Source organism: Nyctereutes procyonoides, unplaced genomic scaffold, assembly GCF_905146905.1.
Source record: "Nyctereutes procyonoides isolate TBG_1078 unplaced genomic scaffold, NYPRO_anot_genome, whole genome shotgun sequence".
NCBI lineage: Eukaryota > Metazoa > Chordata > Mammalia > Carnivora > Canidae > Nyctereutes > Nyctereutes procyonoides.
In genome coordinates this window covers 48,856,331-48,871,734 of record NW_026575131.1, presented here as the reverse complement: position 1 = coordinate 48,871,734, position 15,404 = coordinate 48,856,331, and positions in this window count along the sequence as shown.

Sequence of the window (15,404 nt, the reverse complement as noted above, 5' to 3'; positions counted from 1 at the left end):
GACGTGCTTGCAAAATAGTCAACAATCGCTATCTGACTCCTCACCCAGTGCTTGGGACGGCACAGGAGCAGGGTAAATGATGAAAACTCTGACGGGAAGGCTCGGCAGCATCGAAGAATGGAATTCCTAAGTAGGAGGAGGAAGCAGCAGTCTGAGAAGGCGGCAAAGAGGTTGGTCCGGTCCCCGGCACAGAGACGGATGAAAACCAGCACTTCGTGTCCAAAGCGGCGTCGCTAGGTGCCCACCAATGTGGGATGAGCAAGACGCTTCCAAGCAAGAACAGAAGATGCTCCGTGATGCACCGATTCCCAGTATTGAAAGAAAGGGAGGAGTCAAAACATGACTCCCATGTACTGATTATGAGGACGCGGTGACTAGGAGGACCAGAGAGGCTGCTCTCGCACCTCCCCTCACTCCACACGACCCAGGAGGAGTGGTTCACAGAAATGAGAAATGTCATCCTCATTTCTTCCCTATCTCTGACTACTTGATCTCTCCGTTGGATCTGATGCCGTGGATCCCTTTCTCCTTCTTGGAGTGCTACCTCCCCTTGCTTTTCACGATGCAGTTGTAACCTCCTTAGCTGGTTCTTCCAGGTGGCTCCAAGGATCATGCATCTTTGTTCTTGTTCTGTTCTGGAATGATCTCCGGCTTATCCATGAGTCCTTTAGAACACTGTGGCTAATCCCTCTGTTTATACCTGTCTTAAAGCATTTACCTCATTGGACCAGTCTATGGCTATGTCTTGGACTTCATTGAGGGCACTGACTGGGAAGTATTCATCCTTATATCTCTGACATATAACACAGGAACTAACCCCCACCAACTCCTTCAACTGCATTTCTCACCACTCTCCCCCTCACTCACCTTGCTCCAGCCATACCAGCTGCTTTAGCTGGTCCTCAAACACACCAGACATGCTCCTGCCTCAGGACCTTTGCACTTCCTGTTCTTTCTACCTGGAAGTTCCTTCTCCGAGAACCTTGCATGGGTGTCTCATCCACCTCATTCAGGACTAGACTCAAATGCCAGCTCACTAGTCAGGCCATCCCTGACGACCTTTTCTAAGACATTACGGTGACATTACTGTCCTGGTGACTTATTACTCCATCACCCTAGATTATGCAATTGTCATCCTCATTTTATAGATGTGCCAACTGAGGCACATGGGGTTGGTCCAGTAATTGAAGGAGTCGATTTGGTACTAGAAGTGGGGTGCTGTTGACACACCATAATTACATATGTTACATAATTGAACCCCAGCACTCTCGTTCCTGAGCCCACAGGTTAACCACTCTGCTCTCACAATTCCTCCAGGCTCTGTTTCCACCCCTCCTCCCCGTGCTGTTCTATACTCTTAACTTCTTACAGCCGCCTGGGTATTTCTACTTTGACCCTCCCCAGAGAGAAACCTCAGAGTTCCCTGAACTCACATCTCCCTTCATTCCCTAAATGAAGTAGGACTGAACTTGTTTCTAATTCAGAGAGTCTGTGACTTTGGGGGAAAAAAGTCACATCCTCATTGTCACCACCTTTAGCTGAAATTATAAATGGAGGAGGGAAAATTGCAATAGTATTAACAGTGTTAGGAGCTCCTGTGACTTTGTCATCAACAGAAAACACATTTTTATGTCACATTATAATTATTGCAGAAATCTTGAAATATCATTTACTCCCATCACTACCTGGAAATTGTTAGGCCTGCCACTAGACCTCGGTTTTCACCTGTTATAAAAGAAGCATGTAAGAGTATGACAAGCCCAATGCTTCAGGTGTTTGGGTTACTCATTTTCACTATAATTGGTCTACTTTGTGTTTGAGTTTATGCATTTTTTAAGATTTATTTATTATTTTAGAGAAACAGAGAAAGGGGAGGAGGAGGGGCAGAGGGAGAGGGAGAGAAAGAGAATCTCAAGCCGACCCCACAATGAATGTGGAACCTGACATGAGGCTTGATTCCAGGATCCTGAAATCATGACCTGAGCTGAACTCAAGAGTCAGACACTAAACCCACTGAGCCACCCAGGCACCCCTGAGTTCATGCATGCAAAAACATAAAATTCTGAAAAGGGGTCCCTGTGCTTCATTGGACTGCAAAGGGCTCCACATGGGGGTTTCTTTGTTGATCCCATCCCCTCCCCATGGCATGTTTCTCCAGTCCCGCTCCCCATCCTCTGCCCCAGGAAACCCTCCTCACCATCCCTATGACCCACCCCTGACTCCCCAGACTATCTCTCCCACCCATGCCTGCCCCATAACTCTGCTCAGGCCTCTCTGCCAACACAGCCTTCTCTGTTACAGGAAGTTGTGGTCTCCTGCCTCAGAAGAAATATTCTTTGAAGGCAACACCCTTCTTATCTCTTAGGAAATCCGAAACTCATTCAGGAAATTATACTAGCTGTGCCCAAAGGCAGGGGGAGGAAGGTGCCTTTGAGGGTAGCAAACGGGAGGACATGGAGGTTGGAGGATCTATTTGACTGACTATTCCCCAAGAGTGGAAAGAAGAATTCATGGGGCATCTAGGTTCTAGGTTCTAGGCACCCCCAAAGATTCCTGGGTCCCAAATGTGTCTCAGAGCAGCTGAATCTCCAGCTGGAGGAGACTTGCAGGACAAGGGAGGGCCTCAAAGGTAACTAGTGCGGACTGATATCTCAGGGGTTTCCTACCTATTCCCTTCCACAGTAAAGGTCCCCATACAGGACAAAAGCATTGGGAAAAATTTTAAATATTTAACAACCAGCAAGAGGCACTCCGGCCCCCTGGAGTGCAGATCATCATGAGGTGTGGGAAGGGACCTGGTGGGTGAGGGAGCTCACTGGGCAGGGGCTGGGAGGGTGGGTGGAGGGAGGAACTCCAGGCTATTTACTAACTGGTATGGAAATATTTTAATATTTTAACAATGAGCTGTACCAATGTGTCCCAGCTGAATATCTGAATACACAGAGAAGAGATCACTGAAGCCAAAAGAATAAGAATCCAAACCGTGAATCATATGAGAATAATTCCATGTTGGCTTAGGAATGGATTAGACATTATTTTTTTAATCCTCCAGTGGATTTTACATTTCCAGGTTGTGTGCAAACCTGGGGCCCTCCTTTGAGGATATCATAAGTAAAATGAGAAACAATGACCTGTGATGGGTTCTCAGGCATGACTACATGTTAGAATCACCTGGAAACTTTGAACATGCCAATGCCTGGGCCCCACTTCCACAGTGGGATTTAATAGGGGTATGGATGGCTGGGGCAATGGGGTTTTTGCAACCTCCCAACTGACCCTGATGCATAGCCAAAGTTGGGAGCCACTGACCTAAAGCCATGTTTCTCAGAGTGTGGACTCCACAGCATCCTGGGGAGCTTTTGAGAAATACAGATTCTCAGGTCCCACCACAACCTGCTGAATCAGAAACTCTGGTGAGCCCAATGATATCTGTGCTCTAACAGGTCCTGTTAACAGGGGCGATGCAGGGCTGCCAGATTATCCAGTGGGATAACTAAGGCCACGTGGACACACCATTACCAGAAACCTTTCCCACTGCAAAGAAATCCAAGCCCCCACTATGCTGCTCACCTGCTGAGGTCAGTCAGGCACACAGGCCTGACTCGGGACTGGAGACCACTACACAGATCTAAAGAGAACAGGTCAGCCTATTGGCTGCCCTTGTAGGAACCAACCAAGCTGTAATGTCAGGAAAAGACTGAGAAAGAAAACATGAGAAAGGGTCCACATCCCAGGACTGAGAAACCCAAGAAGCTCTCCAGCACGGTTCTCTTTGATGAAGCCTCCTTTAAAGATTTTTACTTATTTACTCATGAGACACACACACAGAGAGGCAGAGACATAGGTAGAGGGAGAAGCAGGCTTCCTGAGGGGAGCCCAATGCGGGACTCCATCCTGGACCCCAGGATCACGACCTGAGTGGAAGGGAGACACTCAACCACTGAGCCACGGGGCGGGGGCGGGGGGATGCTGATGAAGCCTCTTTTAAATGGAGCATCCACGTTTTGAGGCAGGAACTGAAGTGTTCCACAACATTCCAGAGGGCTCACCAACAGGCCCAATACATAGGCACCGTGCCAATTTGTCAAGAATCTCAGTCACACATTGCTGAAAAATCTAATCTATTTGCATTCGTCCTTCGGATGTTTCCCCATTCTTGGAGGCATCTGGGGGCAACTGTGAACATGTAAACAACAACTTTGAAAGAAGGTCCCAGCCCTTCTCTGGCCCTGAAAGGAAAGGACGGATTTTTGGAAATGGATTCAGCTGAACTGGAAGGTCATTTCTAAGCTGTGTGACTTTGGGAAAGTTTCTTAATCACTCTGGGCTCTAGTTTCCTGATTTTAAAAAGAAGGAAGGGGGGATCCCTGGGTGGCGCAGTGGTTTGGCGCCTGCCTTTGGCCCAGGGCGTGATCCTGGAGTCCCGGGATGGAGTCCCATGTCGGGCTCCTGGCATGGAGCCTGCTCCTCCCTCTGCCTGTGTCTCTGCCTCTCTCTCTCTCTCTCTCTCTCTCTCTATGTCTATCATGAATAAATAAATAATTAATCTTAAAAAAAGATCCTCACTGAGATTTTCTTCAAGATTAAAAGGTATCCGAATACCTATTACAATGATGGCCATCACGTGCACTTAATAAATGTTAATAAACAACAAAAGTAAATAGACCCTCCAATTCAAGGCTTTAGCCACCCCTGCTGGCTTTTGACATCATCATCTCTCCAGAAAGCACCATATGAATTATCTTCTCTTTGTCCCCACTAACTTCTTACTATAGTTTAGAGCAGGAGTCAGCAAGCTACATCTCTCAGGCCAAATACGGCCCACTGCTTCTTTCTGTAAATAAAGTTTTATTGGTACACAGGCATTCATTTACACATTTCCTATGGCTGCTTTCACATCCCAAAGGCAGAGTTCAGCCGTTGCTACAGGGACCATATGACCACCTGACTCCCAAAGCTGAAAGCACCCACTATCTGGCCTTTTATATTAGAGGTTAGATTTTCATCTCTTATCCACAAATTCATTCCAGTCTCTTATCCAGCTGCTGTCTAACCTTTACCGGCCACCTACTATGCGCTTAACCCCTGGCGATGCATAATCAAAAGGATAAGGTCTATGCCTTTCTGGAAGTCACAGCTAGGGGCGTGGGTGAGAACTTCATTTTATTTGCCCTAGGGCCCCTGTAACATTTTATAATGTGCCAGGCACCATGCTAAGCATTTTGCAAATGTTTAATACTTGTAATAACCCTAAGAAGCAAGTGCTATTCTATTCTGCATTTTATTTTATTTTAAAGATTTTATTTATTTATTTGAGAGGGAGAATGAACAAGAGAAAGAGCGCACAAGGAGGGGCAGAGGGAGAGGGAGACTCTCCTGCTGAGCTCAACGCATGGGCTTGATCCCAAGACCCCGGGATCACGACCTGAGCTGAAAGCAGATGCTTAAGCAACTGAGCCACCCAGACACCTACCTGTCTATTCTGCATTTTATAGACAAGGCAAGTGAGGCTGCTAGTGGAGTCACTTGCCCGAGGTCACATAGCACATACAGAACCAGAGTGTGAATCCAGGCATGACAGCTCCAGAGTTGCTAAGCTGCGCAGGCTTCTTATTCAGAATCCCTTGACCTAAGACACGGACTGGAGAGGCTACATGTTACATACTTCCCAGGCCATCTCCAGACCACAGGAGAGAAAGACAGGCTGGCTTTTTCTCCAAGACCCTGTTATCTGAGCCCTGCCATGTCAATGTGCATTCCCAGACTCTCTGCACCAGGATCTCCCTCAGTGCCCAGAGAGTCTGTGGCATTTGCCCAGGGTCACCCAGCTCTAGTGGGATGGGCTAAGACTTGAAGGTCGCTCCTTTTGCCTCCAAATCTGTCCTTTGTATAACATCCGGAGCCCTCCAGAAGAATGTAAAACAGGCAAGAGCAGTCTTCTCGGATGGCAGAGGACCAGATTTGCTTTGTGAGGTGGCATTTTCGGGGAAGGTGGTACTGTTGTTTTAACTGCACTGTCACTGATCTGACTTGGGGCCCTGGGCTCATCCAGAGATCGTAAGACCTGCCCCCCTTCCCTAAGGGGCTGTGACAAGTTGAAAATGGTAGAAGGTGGGAAATCATTTCATTTTATTTTATCCCATTTGGCCTCTTTTGAGCGGATTCTAGCAGCAGATTTAGAGGACAGGTTATGTGTGCCACACTCACCTTCAAGATTTTATAGATTTCATTTGGAACCTGTCTTAGACTTAACACAGCCGCATTCAACAGATACTGAGTGTCTTCTACCCACAAAGCATTGTGCTGGGCAATGCCAAAGATTCAAGGATTGATAAGAAAAGGATCTTCCTTCATGGAGTTTGCACCTAAAAGGCAGGGAAAAGCTTAATGATCACACCTCATTCATTCATTCTACTGTGCCAGGTATTTCCAAGTTCATAAATTTGCAAGAAAAAGAATTAAGAGCGTGGGCTCTGGACTTGGACAGATCTGGGTTCCAAAGCTGGTTCTGCCCCCACTGTCTTCATCACTTTCCATTTTGTGCTTCAGTGGCCTCTTCTGTGAAATGGGTGCTGGGGTGACGACCCCCCCATGAGCTCATACCTGAAGCTGCTTGGCCCAAGGCTGGGCCCATGGTGATTGTGGGATAAATGAGGACTAGTCTCTGTGTACCCCCTAGGATGTGTACAGTCACTTGTCTGCATGCCTGCCTCCTCCTCCAAGCAGATCCCCCCTGAGTCCACCATGCAGGACTTGGAACCAGAGGAGGCCCTGGACAGAGAACTGAAGAGAAAATTATGTTCACTGGCTCGAAGAGACTTGCAGGTCTCCAAGCCAGAGACACAGAGTGATCATCAACATAGATGTTCTAGTTCCCAGGGATGGATTCACTCAACAAACACTGGCACCTTCTAAGCACTGGGGACACTGCAGTGGTCAAGGAAGACAAAAACCCTGCCCTCATGTTGCCGGCAGTCCAACTTAGAAGGAAATACACAATTGCAGGTAATGAACAGAGTGATGTGATCCACAGTGCCAGGGTAGTAGGTTCTGCATGAGGACTTGACATCTGTGCTGAGACTAGAATGCAAGAAGGAGTCAGCCACGCCAAGGGCATTCAAAGGCCCTGAGGTGCAAACATCACATGAAAATGCCAGGAACAGAAGGTAGGCCAGTGAGACTTGACCAAACTGAGAGCAGTCATGGTGGAAGTTCATTCAGAGATGAAATCCATGGACCCTCCCCTCCCCCTGGCGCTGGGTGTGGGGCTGGGGGAAGCAGTGCAGGCCTGGAGAGCACAGGTGCATAGACACTATCAAGAGAACCTTGGGGTGTTGAAAGGACAGACTTTTGGAGTGATGGAAGCAGGAAAAAAGACAGGAATCAGCAGTGGGCAAGAAAGTAACTCTGGGGAGACGTTTGTTCACAAGCTGCTTGGATTCTAAAAACTAATGTGGAAAACCTGATAGATCATAAGGGATGGGGGAGGAGCACCATTGGGGGAGGGGGAGGACACCCTGGGGGCGGGATGCTCCCCAGGCCTTCTGTGGCTGGCCACAGCCAAAGCTGCTACTGCTTCAAAGGACAAAAGGAGGGTCTTTCTGCACTAAAAACCAGCCAGCTGCACTGAAAAAGAAACTCCCTGGGACCAGACCTATATTTTTTTAAAATATCAAGTAGGCTAGGATTGTCCAACTGCCTCCCTTAAAAAAGAAGGAAAAAGAGTGCTCCGATTTCCAAGCAGGTCTTTAAAGGTCAGAGTTTGGTTTAATTGTGATGTCTAAACAACCTGCTATTCTCTCTCTCTTTTTTTTTTTAAACTCTGTAAACTGAGGCCTCCAAGTGCTTAAAGACTTACCCTCCCTGGGACTAGAGCAAACTTGTATCAAGGCTCACTACCTGCCTGCATTGTTTTAAACTTAAGCTTGCCATGACATGAAGAATTAAATTTCATCTTGTAGGAATTCCAGAAACGAATATGATTATCCCCCATTTTACAGACTAGGAAACTGAGGCACAGAGAAAAGAATGCCCCTCCCCCGGAGTCACAGAGTCAGTGAGGGGCAGAGTTCGGATGTGAACTCGCCCTCGTCTGGCTGCCAGGCCAGGTATTCAACAACACCCCAGCCCAAGGCCAGGTGGGCCCCACACTTGACCCCGGGACCCACCTGAAGTTCTCATCCCTCTGGGAGCCCCGCAAACCCCGAGTTTCCCCCACCCTGATTCATTTTTTTACAAGCCCTCTGTGCGTGAAAAAAGACATTGCCATGTACGTAATGGTGGAATATAGTATGATAAATTGGATTCTCGCTTTGGGGGTGCCTTCCATTTCTCTGAACACTGAGAAGGAAGGATGAGCCAGAGGAGGGGAGACAGGGACGTGGGTACCGGGGAGGCCCGGCTGGGGAGCCACAGCGCCACCTGGTGGTTACTTGTGGGAGCCTCAGGCGGGCGAGGCGACCTTAGGGGAGAACGGGGCTCCCCGGGCCTGGGTATCGGCCTCGCCACCACCTAAGCGGGCTGTTCCAGCCTGGAGGCCCAATTAACTCCTACAAATGGCCTATTTTCAGCTTTGCAGGCCAGTGTGTTCCAGACTCGACCCCACCACTGTGGTACAGGAGTAGCCACGGGACAAGAGGTGTAGAAACCAACCAGGGTGCTTTTCTTTTCTTTTTTTTTTTTTTAATTTTTTTTTCCAGAGTGCTTTTCAATAAAACTTTATGCACTTTGAATTTCAAATTTCATACAACTTCATATGTCAAGAACTATTACTATTCTTGTGATTTTGTTTTCAACCACTTAAACATGGGAAAGCTTTTCTTAGCCTGTGGGCCACACAACAGGTGTCTGGCCAGATGCAGGTCCCTTACTGTAGCTTGCTGACCTCTGTTCCTGAAGCTAGAGACCCAGTAAAGAATAAATCCGGCAAAAATCTCTGCCCTCAGGGAGCTAGTGGAGAGAATACAAATAAGAAACAAGACAGAAAGCCAAATGTATAATACATATGAGTTGGTCATCAGTGCTCATCAGAAAAATAAAGCAAGGCAGAAGGAATAGATATTTACAGAGGCTGAACTTTAAACAGGGCGGTGAGGAAAGGCTCACTGAGGAGGTGACCTTTAAGTAAAGGCTACAAGGAGGTAAGGGAGGAACCATATGGGTGTCAGGGAAGAGCATTCCAATCAGAGGGAACAGCCAGTGCAAAGGTCCTGAGACAGGAGTGCCCTGATGTGTTTGAGGAACACTAAGGAGGTCCAGGTGGCTGGAGCAGGGTGAATAAGGGGAAGAATGGGAAGAGGTGAAAGCAAGAAGTGACAGGCAGATCACATGGGACCTTGATAGCCTTAGGGAGGACTTTGGTTTTGACCCAAGTAAGGTATGAGCCACAGAAAATCTAGATCCATCTCAACAACCATTGAGGTCACATGTGGGTTAAACACTGGTCTCCTTGGGGACCAGTGGCATTAGTCACTTTACCAACAGTCCCATATAATCCTAAATAATCCTAATTTGTCCACTGAAAACCATGGAACTCTTCTATTGGGCACTGAAGACGAAAGAAGGGGCGGGGGAGAAGCCAAGAATAAATGAGAAAATTGATTCACTAGGATAATTGGTGGTGCCTTCTTCCTCCCCTGGCATGTCCCCTCCTCTCAGCTCAGGCTCTGGGGACCGGGACAATTCAGTCTGGTCCTGAATTCAGCCTCATCTGGTGGCCTGCAGGATGGCTGAGCCTGAGCCCCCGCGCCCTAGAAAACACCTGTTCTGGCCTGGGAGTTCAGATCCTGCCCCCATCCCTGACTCAGCCCCCAGATGGCCTCAGTAACCCCCGAGACCTGCTTGCCCATCTGTGTAAGGAGTGAACTCATAGCGATAGTAATAACAGCGCCTGCTCGGGCAGCTCCACGAGCTTGTTGTGTGCACGCGGCTTGTTGTGTGCACGCGGGGCACAGAAACACTGGAAAATAATGCCATTCTGCACCATCTATTTATAACCGTGGTGATGAGGATGAAATGAGTTAATGTATAGAGAGGGCTTGGCGCCGCGCCCTGCAGATAGTAAGTGCTCCATAAATATTGGTTATGATCACTATCATCACAGCATAAGTATTATTCGCAGCTCTCCTTGCAGTTTGCTTGGCTCTCCTCTCCCCGCCCTGTGTTCTCCCACCCGGGCCCTCTGTTTTCTGACAGTGACAGTGGTGATGACTCAAAACCTGGCATTGGAGACCGCGCTCCACGGACCCAGGTCCCCGTCTCAAGGTGGAAGCCTGTTAGGAAGAAATGCAGAGTCCCAGGCCCACAAGCCTTGCTGGATGGGGATGTGCATCTCAGGAGGCCCTGCAGGGGTTTGCTGGCACAGGATGAGAACTAACCTGGAGATCCTCCTCCCTGAGGAGGCCCTGAGTGGGTGGGGGCAGTCCCCCCACTTCTCCAGAGCACAGCCCTTCGGCAGGCAGGCGCTCTTCCTGCTGGTCACCATTTATTTCATGTTGGGTTTTCCTGCTGGGTGGAGAGTGTCATTGCCACAAGAGTTGACTGTTGACTTATGAGCCCCCAAGGCCCCACATGGAGCTGGACGCAGAGAGGATGTCCTAAATATTGGTAAAAGAAAGAAGTAGAGGGGGAGACGGAGGGAAGGGGCAGAAGGTAGAGTAAAAAAATATGCAGGAGAGAGTGATGGGAAAGTAAGAACACTTCCCCCCACCCCACAATTCGGGGTGCAAGAACCTCCAAAGCAGGTTGGGGCACCTCAGGGAGTACATTTGGGGAAGTGGAAAAGCAAATACTCCACCTTCCCACCCTGTTATTGCTTCATATAAAACAAGGACAAGCATTGAGCTTCTCTGGCTGAACTGCATCCACCGAGCTAGTTGGCAGCAGCCCTGACTCGTTCTCGTCCGGTGTGTTCCTTCAACGGATATTTACTGAGCACCCACTGGCTACCAGCCTGGGTCTCTGATGCTGGGGACATGGCATTGAATGAAACAGACAAGCATCCCTGCCAGGAACACTCCAGTGGGCAAGACAGACAGGCAAGGAGATTAATAAGCAGAGTGATATACCCGGGTCTGCACAGCCCCGTGTAAATGGTTGATGGATTGGGATAAGGGCTGGCAACAGGGACATGTAGCCATAAAAGATCTCTGCCTGGAAAGCAAGGGTCAAGGAAAATAGTAACCGGGACAGAAAGGAGCAGTGAGAAATGGCAGAGCTGAGACTCAGTCCCTTCCTGGCACCAGGACTCCATAGGTCCCAGGAAGAAGCAGAAAGGGTGGTGATGTCCTCCAATCCCTATCAGGAGTTGTGGCCAAAAAACGTTCAAAATTCTCATGAAGACATCTTGAGATGTGGAGTCGCAATCACTCTGGTCCACTTCACCTCGGTGGAGACTTCTCCTGAGTGGGATTCCCATAGATGGGCAGAGCTGCATGGTTAACAGTTAGGATGTGCAGAAATAAAGTTTCCAAACTGATGATTCAGAACAACGCATATTATACAGGACAACTGATCCGGCCTCCTCTGTGAGCCAATGGGATGGTAAAAAGGGTGGACAGGGAGAAAATGTTGTTACAGACTACTGAAGACTTACAGAATCACCACAGGATCCAGCAACACACCCAGAAGAGTTGAAAGCAGGGTCCAGAAAATACATTTATACACCTATGTTCACGGGAGCATTATTCACAATCACCAGAAGGTGGAAGCAACCTAAGCGTCCCTCAACAGACGAATGGATCTACACGATGTGGTGCCTCCAGGCACTGGAATATTATTCAGCCTTAAAAAGGAAGGAAATTCTCATATCTGCCAACACGAGTTAATCTTGAGGACATTATGCTAAAAGAGCAAAAGGAGGGACACCTGGGTGGCTCAGTGGTTGAACATCTGCCTTCAGCTTAGGGCGTGATCTCGGGGTCCTGGAATCAAGTCCCATATCAGGCTCCCCTCAGGGACCTTGCTTCTCCCTCTGCCTGTGTCTCTGTGTCTCTCATGAATAAATAAATAAAATCATTTAAAAAATAAGTGAAAGAGCAAAAAGACAAATGCTATAGGATTCCATTTATGTGGGGTCCCTTGGGTAGCCAGATTGATAGTCAGAAAGTAGATGGCAGGTGCCAGGGGCTGGTTTGTGGGGAATTAGTGTTTCAGGTGGACAGAGTTTCAGTTTTGCAAAGTTCAAAGAGTTCTGAAGATGGGCGGTGCTGAGGCTGCCCAGCCATATGAAGGGACTTAACGCTGCCCAACTGGACTCACAAGTGGTTAAAAGAGTAAATTCTACATTATGTATATTTTTAAAAAAGATATAATGACCAAATGCAACACAGAGATCTTCCCGATTCAAAGAAATCAGCTGTAAAAAGACAAGCGGAGACACCTGAATGTGGAGCGGAAGTTAGATGATATTTTTAAAAACCATTGTTAGTTCTGCCAATGTGATACGAGTACGAAAATGTCTGTGTGGTTTAGAGATGTCGTCTGAAGCTTGTAAAATCATACAAGGTCGGGGAATTGCTGTAAAATAGCTCAGAAAATAAGAAAGACAAAAACGGATGGATGATGTAAGTCTGGCAAAATTCCGATAATTATTAAATTTGGGTGATGTGTATGTGGGGGACTCGCTGTTCTCTCTACTTAGTATATTTGAACATTTTCAGAGGAAAGAGTCCTTAGAAACGCAGGATTCAAAAAAGTGAAAGTAAACTACAAAAGCATGAGAGTAAAGTGTTTTGTACCATTAAATTAAAAAATAATAAAACCACTTAAAAATATGTATCCCACGGGTGCCTCATCCTTTTGACATTTCTATTTTATGTATATTATTGTATAGGGCATATAATAAATATAGCAGAATACTTATATAATTGACAAATAAATAAAAATATCTATGTTAGGATCTCTGGGTGGCGCAGCGGTTTGGCGCCTGCCTTTGGCCCAGGGCGCGATCCTGGAGACCCGGAATCGAGTCCCACGTCGGGCTCCCGGTGCATGGAGCCTGCTTCTCCCTCTGCCTGTGTCTCTGCCTCTCTCTCTCTCTCTGTGACTATCAAAAAATAAATAAAATAAAAAATTTTTAAAAAATCTATGTTATGGTGTGCCTAAGGTGTGTTTGTTTTACTGGCAGGGGTAGGAGTTCAGAAGTTGGAGCTCATGGCTATAAAGACTGAGAATCTTCATATGGTCCTAGAAAACAACAGTAATGGGAGACTGAGGCACAAGTTGGGCATTCAAGAAGGTTCTGAGGGATCCCTGGGTGGCTCAGCAGTTGAGCGTCTGCTTTTGGCTCAGGGTGTGATCCTGGAGACCCAGGATCGAGTCCCACATGGGGCTCCCTGCACGGAGCCTGCTTCTCCCTCTGGCTGTATCTCTGCCTCTCTCTCTCTCTGTGTGCGTGTCTCTCATGAATGAATAAATAAAATCTTAAAAAAAAAAAGAAGGTTCTGGTGGAACTGACACGGTAACCAACGTCTCCTGATGCTGAATACCCTCCCCTGCTTCTCTTTCTCCAGGATATGGCTGGCTTTCTTTCTAAGTTATTTGAAAGTAAATCTCCACCACTTCCTGCTGTAGAAACTCTTTGGCCAAAGGGTTGATTAAGAGCTTGAGTTTTGGAGGCTGACAGCCCAGGATTTTTTTTTAAACATTTTTTTAAATTTTTATTTATTTATGATAGTCACAGAGAGAGAGAGAGAGAGAGGCAGAGACATAGGCAGAGGGAGAAGCAGGCTCCATGCACTGGGAGCCCGATGTGGGATTCGATCCTGGGTCTCCAGGATCGCGCCCTGGGCCAAAGGCAGGCGCCAAACCGCTGTGCCACCCAGGGATCCCTACAGCCCAGGATTTGAACCCCAGGTCTGCCGCTGCCTAGCTGGGAGGCCCGGGGCAAGTTACTTCACTTCTCCCAGCCTCTCCTTTCTCATCCGTGAAATGGGGATAATGTAGAATCTACCACGCAGCAGAGCAGGACGAGGCAACAAGATCATAATAAAGTGTTTATCAGTCAGGAGGTGCTCAGTAAGCATTAGCTGCCCTTATTATTATAAATTATAATGATCATTTTCTTTGGGCCGTCAAGACTTTTTTTTTTTACTTCTTTAATTCACTAACACTTTCCCTTACCCTAAAATCTCTTTTCAGTGGTCTGCAGAAATAACTCATTTTAACCCCTTAAAGAAGCATCACTGCCTCTGAGAGAACTAATCAAATTTCTTTTCAAAAGGAAAATAAAGGAAAACAGGAGACTGGAAATAAACAGACTCAAGACGGAAGGGAGAGGACAGAGTAAGCAAGTCCTAGAGAGGGGATATTAGAAGATCGGTGTCTGGCATCGCAGCTGCAGACATTGGGTGGACGCCAGTTATTTATGGAAGGATGGATGGACAGATAGGCAAAGGGAAGGATGGATGGGTGGGCGAGTGGATGGATAGGAATATGGACAAGTGGATGGATGGATGGATGGATGGATGGATGGATGGATGGATGGACAGATAGAAGGAGGATGGGTGGGTGGGTGGCTAGATAGGTGGATGGGGAGGAGAAAATCAGAAGGAACACTGGAAATACGAATAAGGCTTTATCACATTGCCTTTCTACATGATGCCTCAATGTGCCACCAGATGTCAGCCTAACCTCAGGAAACCACCTCAGAGGCCAAATTAGCACCACCTTTCGATGAGTTTTCATTGCACTCTATATTTACACATCCCTCAGCGGCGCACCCCCAATCCAACTGGCATTTATAACCCAGCTCTTCCTCCCAGCAGACAGAAACCCCAAGGAAGCCTGGTGGAGAAGGCTGTGTGGTGCTGGAGACCATGTTGCTCATTTCCCAGAGGTCAGACGGAGCCTGGAGAGGGTGGGAGAGGGGAATCTCAGGGTCCCCAGGAGTGATTAGCATCCAGGCCAGGCGCTGCTCCAGTCGCCCTGAAATTTGTAATCAGAATCCCACCTTCTTGATGTCTGTCCAGGAATCCACCCCAGCTCTGAGCCTTTGCCAGAGAAGCTCTTGAGAAAAAGAAAAAGATAAAAAGCACCAGTTTTCCCTCTGAACCTGGGACTGAAACCCTCACACACACACACACACACACACACACACACACACACACACACACACACACACCCGGCTTTGGTCATCAGGCTAGAAAGAGCGATTTCACGGTGAGGGTATGAGTCCAGGGAGGCCACTTCCCCAAGATCGCAGGAGCAGAGCCGGCTCAAAGCCCATCCTTCCTCCCCAAGGCGACTCTCAGGAGGAGACCCACTTGCGGGGTCCCTGGCAAAGCCCCCAGACCCAGGACAGAGCTCCCAGACCCAGCACATTCCCCCAGCCGCCCCCTCCCCCCCACCTGCAGTACAAACTTTATGGCCAGCCCTCCTGCCCCCGAAAACAGCATTTCTCAGCC